The sequence below is a fragment of the Pleurodeles waltl genome, chromosome 6 (assembly GCF_031143425.1).
Source record: "Pleurodeles waltl isolate 20211129_DDA chromosome 6, aPleWal1.hap1.20221129, whole genome shotgun sequence".
NCBI classification, from domain to species: Eukaryota; Metazoa; Chordata; class Amphibia; order Caudata; family Salamandridae; genus Pleurodeles; species Pleurodeles waltl.
This window is the reverse complement of record NC_090445.1, coordinates 741783698-741802659: the sequence shown is the minus strand read 5'-3', so window position 1 is coordinate 741802659 and position 18962 is coordinate 741783698.

Sequence of the window (18962 nt, the reverse complement as noted above, 5' to 3'; positions counted from 1 at the left end):
GGTCCACCTCCAGGCAGCACCAACTCTGAATGCTATATTAGTGCAGGGAATTGAAGTGGCCAGGCGAGGGCGAAGGTGTTTGGAGAGGGACATCTGAAAAAGCGAACATAGTATTCAGATGGGATCTTGGTTCATTACTTCCTTGAAGTCCCCTCGTTAGAAAACTAGGTCTTCACGCTGTATAACTCTCTAATGTTAGGTGAATATGTCAATGACAACATTAATATTTGGAACTCAAAATAACACAGAAAATCACCAGTTTTAGTTAGTTAGTTAGTTATAACGTGCACCCCGCCATGCACAGTTTATGATCTCACGTATTACAGCACATATGACATGTTCTATGACATCACTGATGGCATCTCAAATTATATCATTGATGACATCATCCAATGAGTGTGTTGGTTTGATGCATAGTTTACATATTGGCGGGTAGATACCATATTAATTTTCGCCCTAATTTTGTAAAGCCTCCGTCCAGGTAATGCCTATGTTTACAAAACGCATGTGCTTAATGCATCATAGGTGTATAGAGATGCTGAACACGTCATTATGGCCCTGATTCTGACCTTGGCGGACGGCGGAGGCCGTCCGCCAAGGTACCGCCGCCAAATGACCGCACCGCGGTCAAAAGACCGCGGCGGCCATTCAAACATTTCCTCTGGGCCGGCGGGCGCTCTCCAAAAGAGCGCCCGCCGGCCCAGAGGAAATGCCCCTGCAACGAGGACGCCGGCTCAGAATTGAGCCGGCGTAGTTGCAGGGGTGCGACGGGTGCAGTTTGCACCCGTCGCGTATTTCAGTGTCTGCATTGCAGACACTGAAATACACAGTGGGGCCCTCTTACGGGGGCCCCTGCAGTGCCCATGCCATTGGCATGGGCACTGCAGGGGCCCCCAGGGGCCCCGCGGCACCCCCTACCGCCATCCTGTTCCTGGCGGGAGACCCGCCAGGAACAGGATGGCGGTAGGGGGTGTCAGAATCCCCATGGCGGCGGAGCGTGCTCCGCCGCCATGGAGGATTCCCCCGAGCAGCGGGAAGTCGGCGGGAGACCGCTGACTTTCCGCTTCTGACCGCGGCTGAACCGCCGCGGTCAGAATGCTCGTGGGAGCACCGCCAGCCTGTTGGCGGTGCTCCCGTGGTCGGTGGCCCTGGCGGCCACCGGCCGCCAGGGTCAGAATGACCCCCTATATCTTTGTATTGAAGAGTAACTGTGTTCATATAACGGTTGACTGCTTGTATCCAGTATGTTCCACATAGTTGTTTTGGTGTGCAAAAAAGTTTCCAACAGGGCAAAGATTCTACATAGTAGATAATAAGTATTGTAAACAGCCTTGAGTTATTAGACAGAATCATCTCAGCATGACAGTTTCTACATAACATAGAAGACTGTGTGCACCAGGGTACTAACCTATGCACATCTGACTTTTTTGCTCCAGAAGATGGGCTATCTGTAAAATTTGCAGCACAGCATGAAGGCTGCAGGCAGTATAATCTTTAGCGCCTTCAGACCTTGGTTATTGTAAGCTAATAGTGCCTTTTTTGACAAGTGTTGCATAGTTTACACTGTTCTTACTAGATACTTTGCAATACACTGTGGTGTATTTCTCACAAGTGTTTCACTGTCTGCAAACAATGCAGCACACAGTAAACTCTCTCCATAGAATAAATACTAATTACATTTACATTACCTACATGTCTGCTCAAATGAACTTCATTTCTCAATTTAGCTTCGGTGACTGTGAGGTATTTGATACAGATGAAAGCTGTCCATAATAGGGCATACATTTTGGGGCAGATGTTGAGTATCTTGAGAAATGTGGTTTTCCCTGAACAGTTCTATACAGGCTGAACACTGTGTGCAGTCAGGGTTTCCCATATATCTGTGGTCGATTGTTCAATTGAACTAGGCTACCTGTGACGTCTATAGTATATGGTCAAAGTTGCATATAACCCATGCTTGCTTCACTCAATGGATTTGTATCTGTGATGGCATTAATGGTGCTTCATATTTTTCTGAGCTATTTTGTGGTTACTTTCAGGCCTGTAATGCCATATTAGTTTATAGGGCAGTGTGTGCAATAGAAGTCTGGATGATGTCATCAGTGATGTCATAAATTGTCATGTCATGAGTGATGTAATATGTGAGGTTGTAAGTAGTGTATGGTGGGGATGCAAGTTATAGTTAGCTCTGCTGGTGAATTTCTATTTTTCAAAACGTTAATGTTGTCACTGATATATTCACCTAACTATAACATTACTTTAACTTTTGTTTTTTTCAGTGAACTTATAGATTTATTTTAATGTAAAGGTACATTTTATTAGCACACGTAAAGCCAACCCACCACAGCGCATGGCCAGGCCCTCTGGCGAAGCGCATGGGCAGCCAACCCCAAGCTGTGTATGGCCTTAAGCCATGCATAGCAGTAGGTAGACAGCAAGGTCTGGCCTGCAGCTAGGCCTTGTGGCCAAGCTATCCAGAGGCAGCCAAACCTTTTGCAGGCAGTAGTCAACCCCATGCTGTGCACGGCCTTTACTCATGCGTAGCATGGGGCTAGCCATAGGGCCTATTTTGCAGCTAGGCCCTGCTTCCTTTTCCCTTCATGCAAGTCCTCCCAAAACATTTGTTTTAAAAACCCTGAGCCTTTTTGGGCACTGGGCACCCCATCCGCAAGGCCCTTCTGTATTTTAAAGGCGAAGGGGGGCACTTGCCCTCACCTCCCGAGCCTTATTTGGCCCTGGGGACCCCATCCTCCAGGGTCGTATTTTTTCTAAAGGGGAGCGGGCCACGCATCCACCTTCCCCAAAAACTATTTATCCCCAGGGGCTCCATCCCCCAGGGCCTCCTTTTTGAATAAGTGGGTGCCCCGGTGGTCACCCAGCGCACCCACCATGCAGAACATAAGCGGCTGCAGGGGGAGCCCCCGGACCTTTGCAGATCTAGTCGGCATGTTACAGGAGCTGGCATTGCTCCCACCTAGAGGGAGATAACTGTTTATACTGCTCCCTCTATGCAGCAACATTCTGTTGATTTGTTTCCCACTGATGCTGGCAGGGAAACAGAACATAAGTTTGCTCCCAGCTGGCAAGAGCATTTTTAAAGCTTCTACCAGCTGGGAGCAGATTTAGGTGGTCATTATGACTTTGGTGGTCTTCTTTGAAGACCACCAAAGCTGCGGAAGCCAAAAGACCGCCAGTGCTGGTGGTCTTCCGCCCACCATATTACGGGTACTGCTGGATTTCTGCCATACTTTGGGCAGAAATCCAGCAGTAGTCATGCTGGTGAGTGGAGGCACATGGGCGGTTCCACCACGTCCCCCCCGAAGGACACCTCCCGCCGTTTTATGTGCACTAATACAGCATGCCGGTGTCCTGGTAGCGGGTAGCTGCCAGAGGTGGAAGCGCCCCTTCCCGTTCCCTGCCGGACGACCTCCTCCCCGGACCAGGTAAGTTGATTGTCCGAAAGGGGAGGGGGTGGGAGGGTAGGGGATGTTGTGAGTGGGTGTTTGTCTGCGTGTGTGTATGCATGTTTGTATGGGTGTGTTTATGCGTGTATGCATGGGTGCGTGTATGCATGTTTGGATGGGTGTGTGCACGCGTGGTTAAATGCGTGTATGAGTGCTGAGGTGAGTGCAAATATGGATGCGTGTGAGTGAATGGGTGTATGTAAGTGTAGGTGCATGAGTGTATGCGTGGTGCGTGTGGGTGTTTGTGTGCATGTGCATGTATGCAGTGAGGGGGGGCTGTACCTGGAGGATTTCGCATTTTAGGTCCTTTTGCCCCCCCCCTTTTTTTTCTCGGCCCTAGATTGAGGGATTACTTTTCCAAGCACAAACTAGTCAAAAAGTAGCACCTTTTGGAAGGTTTTGTGGAGATTTGTTAAACTGTACCAAAGTTATTAGCAACGTAAACAAAAAGCTAATTTCCTATGGAAACACTGACCTAACTGTAATTACCCAGAGGCATAGAGAGAGAATGTGAGAGAGAGACTGAATAATATAATTGCAATTAAACCAAATTTCATATGATGTCTAGAAGTGAAGTCATTATTATATTTTCTTTAGGCCATGTGTCTGTATAAATCTCCATTTTGAACAAGATGGATACCATCTTTGTCACTCACTCCTGCATTTCATCCTGCAAACATCCTTTTCCTACAGGCTTCGGAGAGAACACAGTTGAGCTGATGACATAGGTGGTCATTCTGACCCTGGCGGTCTTTGACCGCCAGGGCGGAGGACCGCGGGAGCACCGCCGACAGGCCGGCGGTGCTCCAATGGGTATTCCGACCGCGGCGGTAAAGCCGCGGTCGGACCGGCACCACTGGCGGGGTCCCGCCAGTGTACCGCCGCCCCATTGAATCCTCCGCGGCGGCGCAGCTTGCTGCACCGCCGCGGGTATTCCGACCCCCCCTACCGCCATCCAGATCCCGGCGGTCGGACCGCCGGGATCCGGATGGCGGTAGGGGGGGTCGCGGGGCCCCTGGGGGCCCCTGCAGTGCCCATGCCACTGGCATGGGCATTGCAGGGGCCCCCGTAAGAGGGCCCCTACATGTATTTCACTGTCTGCTGCGCAGACAGTGAAATACGCGACGGGTGCAACTGCACCCGTCGCACAGCTTCCACTCCGCCGGCTCGATTCCGAGCCGGCTTCATCGTGGAAGCCTCTTTCCCGCTGGGCTGGCGGACGGTCTGAAGGCGACCGCCCGCCAGCCCAGCGGGAAAGTCAGAATTACCGCCGCGGTCTTTCGACCGCGGAACGGTAATCTGACGGCGGGACTTTGGCGGGCGGCCTCCGCCGCCCGCCAAGGTCAGAATGAGGGCCATAATGTTTTATGTACAATGCAGTAGTTGCCTTGCTAGTGTTGGACTCGCTATGGTGTGGATGTAAGATTTTCAACAAGTTATCTCTCTCATTTGATTCTTTGCTGGGTTTAATCACTGGGAGAAAGTATTATTGTCTACATTTTTCATATTTCTGGAACCTCTCCAGATGGCAATAGCGTAGAGGATGTTAAATAAGCTATTCAGAATTGGGATGGTGCTTATGTGTTAAGGTATGCATTATTCTTGTGTTATGATTTGTTAAAGAAATTATTATACTTTTGCTCACACCACAATGACTTTGCAGTTTTTCTACTTTACTATGCAAGAATGTGCATAAGAGCTCCTTGATTTTGAGGCTGAGCCAGACATTTCCCATGCTTTCCTATGCTGCGAGTAATGCTGCTTGTTTTCCTCATGATCTTGCCGCCCATTGCGACTTCGGATGTTTTCTGATTTTTACATACTCTGTATAACTTTGCACCTGAGAGCCTTCATGGCATTGACTCTGTATCATTTAGTTTGAATTTTTGTAATAAAACCTTTTTACTTTTCATTGATGTAGAACTCAATTATAGAAAGGACTCTATTGTTTAATAAACGGTTTTTACTCTGCCAATTGATGTTTGGAGAGGTGCCTTATGGTAGGGACACATTGCCTTATGAAATTGAGGTTTAACACCATCTCCAATTCAGTAAACTCCTGGAGGACCAATTGAGGTACATTTTCTAGTGTCCTAATTCTGAGGTAATGCTTTGCTCCCACAACAATAAGCTAAAGTGTTTTATCTCTAAATGGTTCATCCTTTCAAGTTATACTCACAGATTAAATTCTTGATCCAGCTTCTGTGTACATCACAAAGACATTAAGTTAAGCCTGTCAACCCCACAAAATTATAGAACGGCATCAAATCCACATAATTACAAACATATCCCAAAACCTCACCATTTGCACTCCCTAATGGAATGAAACAATCTTCAGTCTCCGTTAGCACACAATTTCACATACGTTAGTGATATCTTTCTATATTTTCTGTTAAAAGGGAGAAAGAAAGGGGGCCACTGGTTCCTTACTGTATAGATCACCACAGTGAATGAAGGACCTGTGGTCCAGGTAGTTTAAAACTTCAGTTTTTGTGTGTTTGGAGAACGTTATGGCACTACGCATTGCTAGATATTCAGCAGCTTTTTCTACGTTTTCATAGCTTTCCCCTAGCCTGCCCTCCCTTACCCCTCTCCATTCAAAGTATTTTCTGATGCTAGAACTGGGCTACTGTTGGCCGGCTCCATTACCCCATTCGGCAGCCCTAGATGCCCTATCCATTTAGTGTGCACCAAGTTGCTTGTTAGAAAAAATGCAAAATCACACGCCCTAGCAATAGTGACGCCCCCTTGTGCATGAGCTGAGCACACTATATGTCACAATAGCAAGTGTTGCTAGGCAGTTATCACACTTGCTGGTTCTTTCTTTTTGTTCAAAAACTTTAAAAAACTGCCAAATGTACCTCCATTGTATATAGTGAGAAGCCATCACATCTTTTGGGTACTGGACAAAGCTACAATAATTTATCTACTCTATTTCATTTTTTTTCCAGAAATTATCGCAAAAGGCTCTTCAAGGGAACATGTAATGCCATGAAGAATGAGAAGATCAGAATATCGCCCCTGAAAACGCATTTATAATTTAAAAAACACAGAGGTGTGTTTCTTTAAAAACGCATTGTTTGTTTTCTGGGGTACAGGTACAACTTTATTTTCCTGCCCTTTTAGGCTAAAGGCCAAGCGTTTGAAGATCCAACTACTTTGGCAGAATTTTACCCTGTTAATACAAAAGCATGTGGAATAAATGAATGTGAATGTGTCAGTTTAAAATACGATTTTTTATTAACTGTGTCTTCGATGCTGTCCCAATTGATTAGTGAGCTCAGACAACAGAGTTTGCCATTTCCAAAGGCAAATTTTCATTTTTATTTTTGTGTTTTAAGTGATGCAGCAAATAGTAAACTGCCATCTGTGTCTCAATAGTATTATAACATTTCTATGATTGTTACTGAGTCACTGTAACCTATCCTCCAGGGACCCTATTACAGAAAGCGCCATAGGGGTGTGGGCCTGCTTTGTGCACCCCAGAGGCACTTTTGTATTACAGCAGGGACTGGGGGCCTTTGTGTGGCCCCTTCTGTAATACAGATAACGCTGTGCACAGGTATCACCAGCTCCATCATGAGAGGGCGTTCCCTCATTTGTATGGGATTGTGACCCTATGCAAATGAGGGAATCTCTTTGCCTTTGAGCCCACAAAGTATTATAGACATGGACACAAAGACAAACATGCCCATAGGAGATGCACTGAAAGCGTGACACAAAAAGGTTGTGTCCCAAGGACCTCTGAGACATTCCATTGTAGGTGGGTTCAGTCCCTGTATCCGTCTGCAGGGGGATCACTAATCTGTCTTCAAAGTGCAGGAGGGTTAAAGTCGTCACTGAAGCTCTGAAGCAACCACTCTGTATTTCACTTGAATGCGCTGTGCCCAGAGCAGCGAGAATTAGTGACTGCCCTGAGGGCAGTGCATTTACTGTAAAAAGGCGTACCTTCCCTGTTTGTACCTGGTGAACCTATTTGAGGGTGTGCTGTGGCGCAAACAGGGAAAGTTCACCCAGTTTGTAATACGGGCCCAGATGTGTTGTTCCTACCCTTCCACATTGTTCTGCTTCTACCTGTACGCTTCTTGAATGCACACTACATGATATCTGGATAGCACACCACTGAGACTTGGATCCTTAGTGCAACATAACATTCCAAAATAGAGGGTGATTTTTGTTCAGTAGGAAGACAGGTGAGAGCTAGACTCTGAACAAAATCTGATGTCAAATTCAGCCATCAATATCCGCACAGTTAAGGGGAATGCTTGTTTATTGGCATTACTAAAGCTCACTATTTTAGTAGCCACAGGCTTGTATTTGCTCCTAAATCAAATTAACAGTTTGGCACCTTCCTTCTCCTGTTACATTGGTCACCTAGTGGTGTGTTGTTTTAAACCTAGTTCTATGGTCGCTGTCAGCAAAAAGCTTCTGGTTCAACTGCAGAATTTCTCATCAGCAATCTTGATCTCTCTGCCTCAAAAATACAGATCTAGATGGCTCTTCACCACTTGTATGAAACTCCAAAAGATGTGACTTGTTTCTCATAACCACCTTCATTTCCAAAATTGTATTATATCTCTCGCATCACTTGTGGACTCTCCAACTCTCTCCCGTAGGCTCCATTTCAGGGGGCAACCACACCTTGATATGCACATAGGAAAAATAATTTGAGTACCATCTCTGTTCTGCTGAGGAATATAAAGTACTTTAGCCCTACATCTGACGATCAGTTGTGCAGGCCTTTCTGCTATCCATATTGGATTATAGATGCTTTGTTGATAAGCTTCCCAAAAAGTCTGGGTTAGGTCTATAGAACCACTTCAATATGCTGATTCCTGCTAATATGATTTTAATACTAATTTAGTTTCACGAGCGGTCAATCTATCAAATTAATTAGTTTAAAGGCTTAACTTCGTTGTAGGCCCATGTTTCGTCTGAAACAAGTGAGAAGCTTAATTTGGGAGTTGCAATCTTAGAAGCCAGTAAATCATTTTAACAGTCCGTCCCAGTGCACCAAACCTCATCCTTTACCCTCTTAAGGAGATTCAAGACTTTGCAAAAGGAACTTCATAAAAGTAGACTAATTCGCTGTCCACTTTTTTCCATTTCAGTCTCTGTCTTCTTGTTAGAAAAGCTGGCGAGGGAGAAAGTGTGTGTGTGTGTGTGTGCTGGGGAGATTATCAAACTCGGCCATGACCACTATATACTTCAACTCTGGTGCACTTTCTATTTCAGGATTGTGGTGAATTTGCCAGGGTTTAAATAGCACATGCCAAAAATGAGTTCCTGGGGGCAACCCACCAAAAGACTAGTTTCTAGAGCACTAGGGCATAAAGGACTTGTTTAGGTACAGAGGTTTCACCTTTCACCTCTCCCCACCACGTTTTGAGCACAAGAACTACAGGCATGGTGGCTAGTCTGCAGCAGACCCCGGACCGTTGACCAGACTACACTTGAGTCAAGGTGGAATGTATTGGATTTTTCAACTAGATGCTGTAAATTAATTTCTTGAAACTCGAAAAGTACCCTGAAGTAGAACTGATTTGAATCAGGAGAGAACTATGCCAAAGGTGTTACATCTCTGAACATCCAATGTTTTGTGAAATAGAGGTTTGCTGCACTTATGGTGTTCAAATCTATTCCTCCCATCTAGGCACCTGTAAGCATTTTTGAATCCAGTGATTTCATCGTGAGTCCTATGCCTGTGATGCCTACAATGCTATGCCTAGCTGCATGTGCAAGCTATTTATGTAATGTAATGTTTGCACTTGACATGTTTTGTGTTGCTGATCTTCAATAAAATGTCTTAGATCATATAGAATGCTGACAGTGCAAGTCTGTATATGTAATAAATCCCAGAGAGAAGTTACTGTAAAATGAAATCAAGGAAAACATGGATTAGTCACGGTCTCTAAGTGAAATTTTTATCAAAAACTATTTTTTGTAATTAATTTTGCCCCCACAGATTCTTTCAGTAATCTCCTTTATAGACACCAAGCTGTCAGCAATAAAGAAGTCACAGGTGCTAAGTGGTGATACTCTCCACGAGCAGTGAAATTATCATCTCACCTGAATTCACCTACCGAAAGATATATTGACTTACATATGCTGAGATATTAGTATGTTTAATTTTTTGTGCATCATATAGACGTGTGATCTGGAGCTGGCACGAAAAATCTTCTGTCTTTTTAAAGTTTTGTTAATTTATTGCATTTTTTGTTTCCTGTTTCTCCACTAAAATCCTCAGAGCTCTTTTTCAACTCCCACCTTCAAAGGTTGCTCTTGATCATTCTCTTACATAATAGCATTATCTGTTAGTGTTCTAACACTCACTAATACAATACCACTCATACCTTCGATTAATAAATACATTAATTTTTAAGTCCAAATCTAAACATGTTATAAAAGATCAAGAACAATATTAGACATTATGTTGTCTTTCACTCACCTTATTCTTCACATAATCCTAGGGAACAGAGACTTGATTCTTTGCATTTTTAGGGTGTCATTTATGCACATATTATAAGTATTGTTTGGACTGATACTCTGTTTTTCACTCTGAGTATCTTATACCAGGCCCTACACATGTTTAAAAAAGAAATGATCAATATTTAAATCTGCTAGCATTCTTGTAATTACATTAGAGATTGAGTAGTGGCAATCCCAGCCCGTTTTGTATGGATTTTAAGTTTATCAAAACTAATATTTGATCTTTTGCTATGCCGTATAAATTTGCGAATGCCACTGTCAATCTTAGAAAAAGGTCTAGCTTGTAAATTACAGGGTATAGTGGTAAAGGTGATTATCAAAAGTGGCAAAATAGACATTTTCACCAAAGCAATTCTGCCTCAAAAAGAAATAGGGCAGTATTGACATCTCTCTATTATTTTGATAGCCTTGCTTCACAATGGTTTAAATTATTTTGAAATACTTCCTCCAATGTTTTGGTGATCAAAACTTGTAGATACCTCTTCGTTCCATAATAACCAGATTGCAAGTTTTCAGAAAGATCCTCTAGTATGGTGAAACCTAACTAATATCTGTGTCTTGTTCATGTTGATGAGGCCTCCTGTCAAACCAGAAAACCCTACATTAACCCAAGTGCCTGCGTAATATTTATGTGCTTTTAAAAAAAGAACCATGTTGTGCGCTGTAGTTTCAACTTAGCCATCAATTCCAATGGCTCGTATATAGTGACGGTGGGGAGAGGGACACGTATATGGCTCTAAAAATAAATAAAAAGGCATCAGAAACACTGAGTTCTGCTGGTGGAGAGCACTGATCCAATCATTTGGAGATTGATAGTAATTAAGTAATCAAGGCATTTATGCTAATATATACTTACTTAACATCTTGAAGAGGTACGAAGTACGGTTAACAAACATTCCCATACAGAGCGGTCAAAGGCCTTTTCAAGCAGTATTATGATAGTGTGAACCTTTTGTACGTGAAGCAGGTCAATAGCTTCTGTGACATACTGACTGTTTGTGGGTATGTTTAGTTTGGTCAAGATGTATTAAAGTATCTAAAACACCAGAAATTATTTTAATGAGCAAACTATCTAAAATGTCACCATTCTTATTTGATAGGATAAATGTTGATATGAAATGCTTCTCTTGATGACTTCCCTGGTTTTAGTAAGGTTTAAAAACTCCTGATTTAAAAGAGATTGGCGGGCTTTCCTCTGGTAAAAAAAGAATACAAAAGTCTGTTATCCCCTCTGACTTTGCCCTTTATAAAATCCAATTCGTTTTTTCATATTTTATCTTAGAAAAAAGTGGTAGTATTTTGGATTGTTTTTCCACGAGTCAGAAAATAGCTAATTTATCAAAAAAATCAGAATTTCCTGTCTAGTGATGGGTAAAGCTAGAAAAAAAAGATATTGCCTAATTCCTTCAGACTCTTAGTTAGATCCATCCAGAAAATTATAAATCAGGGAAATTGTCTTCTAAGTATTTTTTTCTTTGATGATCCAGGTTAGCATCTTTTCTGTCAACTCCCCTTCATCATACCTTTTTAGACCTGAAGTGGCTGCACTGAAAATAGTTTGGTGAGTGTAATATTCTCTTAAATCACTTTAGAATTTTTCACATTTTCCTGTCTTTCTGACATTGCAAATTGACATATCTATGTTCTTTCACCTCCCCAGTTACTCTTTTTTTAATGCTCTTCTTTGTGTTAACTTTAGCTGCATAAGGAACAAGTATTTGCAATGCAATGAATCTCGCATTTTTTTTAGTTACAGCTATTGGCGTAAATTCATAACTAAACCCCTGCATATAATTAAAGCACTTCCATTTACCATCTTCCTCTATCTGAAGCCTAAAATGAAAATGTTGCCATTTACCAACTTAAATCTGCCATGCTAATTCCAATAGAATACCACTTTCACCACCCCACCATCGGAGTTGCTGGCTGGCTAACACGATTCCCACAAAAAGACACAAGACAGCCACGGAGGAGTTATGAGAGAAACAAATATATTAAAAGTGTTCAAACAGTCATAGGATGTTAAGTTGGCCTGAATCATGGTCATAATTGCAATAAGGAGAGATTAATAAAGCATGTGCAGTTCTCATATAAACTCAATAAAAACCTTTATCAGAAATAAACTTTTGGCATTAGACTTTAATGTTCAGAAAAGCTCCTGGAGGACACCACAATGAAAAGAAAATGACTGAAAGTAATGCAGTGTAACCATGTAGTTAGCCCCAGGAGGATGTAGTGCATTACACACTTACAGGTCCAGCAGTCTTACTGCAATGATATTACAAGTAGGACCCTGAAAACACAAACTACTCTCAGCTATAACACAAAAGTTCCAGCCTTGAGAGAGATTAAATAGACACTGAATGGTGGGAAGGGTTAGTATTTTGGGGTCCCCACTACCCTACTCTGGGTACTGAGAGATGATCTAGACTGAAAGAGCAGGTTGTGGTGAATGTTTTGAAGGTGGTCACTTTGTCCTAACACCACCACAGGCTGAGTTATGAGCAAAAATGTTTTGTAAAAGAATGCTCTGCAAAGCATTATGGGGCGAGTTTACGACTGCTGCGAATATTGTAGTATGTTGAATGTAATGCTTAGAATAGCCCCTTGAGGACACCACAATAAAAACAGCATTTGTGAGAAACATGGCCATGTATATGTAATGCTCATATGTTGGTGAGCATGCGTTCCATCAGTATTTCCATCAGCCCTGCAATTTTCAATGTCCTATACAAGAATTATGACGCAGAAAATGAATGCCCACATGCATTGACAGACTAGCTATTGAGTGATATTTCCTTAGAAAATATTAATAAAAACTGTCTAGCATTTTGTTGTGCTCACTCAAAAGTCCAAATCCGCCATCTACTTTACAGACAGCACACCAACACATTTGTTTGTATACATCATATCATTATCATGTTGTCTAAAAGCGTTACAGCTTCTGCAACATACTGTAGGCGGTCTGTTCTATATTGACCATAGCCATCACAATTTCCAAACCACGAGCCCTGGTGTGCTTTTAGAACGCAAGTACTCGCACAAGTGATACAACAACCATGACAAAGTCTAGCAGGGAACCATTGAAATCGTTCTTCAAAATGAATGATAAACTACAAATCAATGCATGGGTACATCACACTAAATCTTCTTCGAACCTTTTCTGGATCCTCTGTAATGGCAATACCCCAAGTCTGAGGCGATAAGAAATACGCATGCGTGCGAAGATCCTTGGCTTACTTACCCCAGATTCATGCTGCTGCTCTTTTTTAAGGATCACTAGTACCTAATGAGGGGAAGTATCTTCCCATGACCGAGCTCAGCTTATCCCAGCTGCAGCATGCACTTCATGGAGTCACACTGTATACAATGACTGCTGCCACCTGTCAGTGAGCCATCGTTCCACAGGCGCTCCTCTTGGCCAGTCAGCGAGCTTCTTGCTTCGAGGCTGCGTTTATATTCACTATAATAAACTTTGCAGCGGAATTGTGGCAGTTTGCTAGAAATGCAGCGCAACGCTCTTCGGTCAGGTTTTATTATGTGGCCATTTTGCAGTGCACATTTTTCCAAGAATGGAAGCAACAACTCGAAAAAAAGGAAAAGATTCTAAGATGAGTTGATACATCAAGTAAGAGCTACCGTATTTTTCAGGGCGTCTAAAACAAAATTGGAATTGTTAAAATAGTTTTTTTTTTAATTGGTTGTATTTCTACTATAACGAAAAAATGTTGCCTACTGTTTTATTACTTAATAAACAGTTTTTGAGTTACCTCAGAGTATACTTTTATTTCAGATTCAGCATTACTATCCTTGACACTTACATATGCTAAAATGACTGAGACATTTGTCTATGCTACATGACTCTCGCCCATTAGGGTTAGGATTACATTTTAAACTATCCTTAAGTGGCAGAGCCATCGCTGTGTAGACGACTTTATTTACGGTACGGTTTTATAGACTCTAATAACTTTTTGATCGAAATTCTATTTTATAAGTTTTTGCTATTGTTAGTGGAAAATCGGCATTATTGGAGCACAAAAACGCATCCTGTAATCATATTCGCCTATCATGATGATTTTCCAGATCTGGCCATGATACTTTGTTCTATTGCATGGAGTTTGCACTGTTGGCGCTGTTCCCTCGTTGAGTGCCATGGCGGCCTTGGAGCAAAAGAAATAAGTAGTTCTCCCACGCTGAAGTATAACGGCAATTGTGCAGTTATCCATGTAACAGGGTCAGTCTGCAAGGCGGTAACAAAACCACCCCAAGGCAGGACAAACGTAAAGCATTTACCATTGACATCAAGGGATTTTGGAAAGGCAAGCCCACGAACGAGTGAAAGTGATGGGTGTGGTTGAAAGCCCACAGATAGATAGCAACAGGTCAGAAAACGATCAGGCGTTCAACCTAAAAAGAAATAGGGGAGACTTACCATGCTATACACTATGAAAGTGACATCACAGCATGTGACATCACAGGGTGTGACATCACAAGCAGCATTACAGGAAGTGACATCACAGAAAGAAGCATTACAGCTAACGACCTCACATGAAGTGACATCGCAAGAAGTAGCATTAGATCTTAAGACCTCACTCATGTTTAGCAGGTCTACAATGAGTACATTTGAGTGCATGACGAGATTTAGCAAATGAAATTGTCTCTGGGTGGTGCCAAAAAAGTGAGGACCCCAGCGCAAAATATGGGCCTCAATCTATACATTTATTTTGTAAAAATTCTGCCACAAAGAAATTGGCAGCAAGGAGAAATGTGGTTTCTGCTCAACTGGTTGCAAAGCATGCATTTTGAAATAGTTGATGGGGTTAAGGCACCATTTGTGGAGATACTTGTGTCCAGTAAATTTTAGAGAATATTAATAATAATAATAATGTTGAAATAACTCTGGAGGTTAATGCATTTGATGGAGAGATGGAGAGATCTGTGTTTTGTCTAGTCCCAGTTTTGAATCAAGGTGGCAAAGAGGGTTAATGTATCTCTCACAAAGCACATCATGTAACACGCAGATAACATCTTTGTTTTATGTAGGTAGGTAAGTCGGTAACCCAGATCTCTTTGTTACTTATAACTCGTAAGTTGTAATCCTTCTAATATAGCCCAGAGAGCTATGCAGCCTAATTGTGCGCCAGCGCCACTGAGAGAGCAGGATAGTATCATATATTTGTAGATACAGCACTTTCCGGCTCTTTCCCTTTCATGCAGCGTAGCAACTTTGGGTGCAGCGCTGCGTTGTGTGAAAGTTTTGATAATCTGGGCCTTAAACTCTTTCCCCTTACTCACTGTGATTCACATTCTCTCACTTGCTCATTCTCACTAGTACGTATTCCCACTCACTGTTACCCATACACAAACTTACACATACTTACTGTTTCTCATTCTTGCTTACTAGCACAGTTACACACACACTCACCAACTCTAAACCATGGAGCATCTGAACCGGCTGCACCATTGAGATCTACACTCACAACTCACTTCCACTCCCTCTCACAACCTCCAATCAATCACTTGTTCACTCATGCTAACACACTCAGTCTCCTTCACTCAATTACTCCTACTCGCTTTCACTTATTCATACTCACTCTCAAAAACAGATTCTCACTTTCACTCTCATTAAAACAAGTTCTTGCTCAGAGATAAGTAGGTTCTTGTGCATACAGAGGCAGTAGAGCTCTGCCACAAACAGACCTCATCATCTTGTAGAGCGGAACTCCCTCTTCTGCAGACAGAGCTGATCTCCAGCCCAGATACAGCCAAGTCCCTGCATACATAATGCTGAACCTAGGAACAGCTAGAGCAGAGTATCCAAAGGTAATTTCTTTCATTGAGCTGGAGCTGAGTTCCTGCATACATAGCACAATGGCCCTGGGCAGACAGAGCCAAGTTCTTTCAAGTATGGAGCTGAGCTCCATTGCAGACAGTGCTGAGTCCCTGCACAGGCATAGATTGAGGTTGGCCAGTTCACAGCCAGGGTTGAGCTCTTTCAGCCTTCATTCCTATAATGTAAATCCTGAGGTTCTGTGGGAGCTGAGCAACCAGGACCAGCGTATATTCTGTGGGAGTATCACTCGCCTCTCACCCAGATTAAACTTGCACATAGCCTGTTTCTGATAGGGAGTGAGAGGAAAAGGTGGGAGGGAAGATGACAGAGAGAAGGGATTGATAGAAACAGTTGAAAAGAGAAAGAGAGAGATATAGACAAGGTAGAAAGAAAATTAAGCATGTGTGAGAATATGGACAAAAAATTCAGAGAGTGAGAAAGAAATGATAGGAGAGTGTGACTGAGATACAAAAGAATACAGACATGAAAAAGTCAGCCCGTCTTCTAAACCCAGATGTCCATCAGTGATAAAGCTAACTTGTAGAAACTGTACTGGAGGAGCATAAGGCAATGATAAGGCAAAAGGCCTGGGAAATTCTGTTGGAAGCAGGACCGGCAAGGGACCCCATGACATTTTGGGAGGTAGTAAACCACCCATTTTTTGTAGACCAAGACAGCGCTATAATGGAGCCCATAATACCCACTGCAGTCGGTGTTGGGATTACACAGACGTCTTTCACACTACTAACTCAGAATCCTTGCCACTGGACAAATTGATACTTTCAGACTTAGACACACAAGCTTTTAGTAACTTAAAAATATAGAGAAAGTGGCCAGGTCTATACTGAGGAAATCTGTTGGGAAGGTCCCTGGGCGAGATGGCGTTCCCGTCAACAATAGATCAATGTAAAGATTTGGGCCCCACTCCTAAAGAGTATATTGAAAAGCTCCATGATAGGTCAGCTCCTAGAATACTCGAGCAAAGCCATAATTATGAAATGGAGCACAACAATATTGCTAAGACAAACTTTGCTATTTTATGTTAAGAGTACTTGTGAACTGCACAGCTCACACTGGGGACTATCTTGGTGCTTAGAAAGTAGGGGCTATGTCGACTGTGACCGGGCCTTGTCCAGGTAAGAGACAAGTTTCAGTATCTTGTGGAGCTCACATACTGAGAAGGTAGCTCTAATTTGCAGCAGCATGTAGTTCTAGGCTTTGGGCATGAGGTAGGGGAAAGCAAGAAGGCTGATTCTGGTTCTGTGTATGCAGGGGATGTGTGCAAACAAGAGTCTGGCTGAGCGGAGGTGTCTGGTAGGTGTATTATAAATGATCCGGCTATTGAGGTAAGTGGGGAAGTGGCTGTACATGACTTTGTATGTGTGTGTGAACAACTTTAAGGGTGTGGGATAGTGAATGGGGGGCCTATGGAGGTCTTTGAGATGCGAAGTGGTGTGAACGCGGGGGAAGCCTGAGTGTTTGTGTGGCTGATGGGTTTTGTATGATTTGAAGTCTTCTAGCAGTTAGACAGTGATTTCAACAGAGTGTGTTGCCATAGTCCGGCTTGCTGATGATAAGGGCCTTGGTGACCACTCTGCATGTGCTGACCGGGTCCATTTGAAGATTTCATTGAGCATTTTGAGGGTGTGGAAGCAGGAGGCATGGCTACATTGACTAAAGTTAATTTTACAGCACATTTGCCCCATTCTTTTGCTCCCTCCATGAGAAGTCTGCCTTTCACTGTGTAACTGGACAGTGCAGTGCTGGTGCTGGCTGTGGATGGTGGTGATACCAATCGCCAGAGAAACACTTTGGTCTCCAGCACACTTTTGTTAAAGCAAATTAAGGAATGGACTAGAATGAAGGTGTTGCACTTGTGACAGATCTTCTTGGCAACTGTTTTAGAATTGTAAAAGGTGATAAAGTCCAATTCAAAATTGTGTTTACCTGGTACAACAAACGTTACCCTTCACATACTGAAGGAGTATGACTTTTTTTAAAATCAAAGCAGGCAAACTCCAATGTAAGTGGATGGAGGAGTAAACCATAAAGCTTGTGAAGGCAGCTCAACTTCAGGGGTGCCATAGGAAGGATTTCCGGCAGGATCATCTGATAGTGCAGTGTCTTGGTTTCACCACAAAATAAGGGAAGAGCTCCACTCATGGTGCCCCCAAATCATGGACTCCTCAGTGGACAAAAGCTCTGTATACCCCCTTGTACTGCTAGCTGTACCCTCCACTTTCCTGCGAGAGAGCACTAGGTATATGTTCAGGTGAAGGAACATGAGCTACAGGTGCAGGCTGAGGGTGCAGGTGTTGTGCACCAGCGGGAGCTACTGGAGCCCATTGAAATGAGCGTAGCAGGGTTATGGGCATGCACACACTTTTCCACATGGGTGAGTCTACTCACAGATCTCCTGGATTTCTCAGTCTAATCATGCAGAAGTGTCTTATATTGCTGATGCTCAACATAAGAGTAACTTTAATTTTTACAGGGCTTCAGCTCCTTCGCTAATGTGGCTGCCAACACTACTTCCCATTATGAATTTCTGTTTCAGCATGAACGCATTTACATTTGTGCATCTTTGTCCAACTTTCTTCCATTTGGAGAGAAAGAAGCAAGTGTGACTTAGCGTTAGTGAGTACTTTTATAAGAAAATTAATCTAGAGTTAACAAAATGGGAACTGGCTATGTTGGTGTAATTTACGATAGTGCCTGTCTCTTCTTGCAACGGTGTATAGTAAGTTTTTTGAGAAGTCGTCACAAATTTTAGTAAAAATACATGCATTTCATTATTTTGGTGCATGTATCACACAAAAAGAAGTGGTATAAAACCCATGTACTACAAGGAACTGCGAAATGTGCAAAATATTTGATGCTTCATGTGAAATACAAATACTGTCATCATAAAGGCAGTCCCCAAACCACTGTACCTGAGTTTTACATTGTCGAAGCTGCTGAGAATATGCAACCTGGAGGACCAAGGCTATAGGCAATATGTGACTGCACTTTGAATAAAACAGCTTGTAATAAAAAACATAATTAATGCATACCTTGCCATTGCCACCTCAGGCTTCTGGTGACATTTATAAAGCACCTGGCCAAATATACCACCAGAATCCCTCAATAATAATACAGAACCAAATAACCCAGTTACCTATTATGTATCCTCTAGC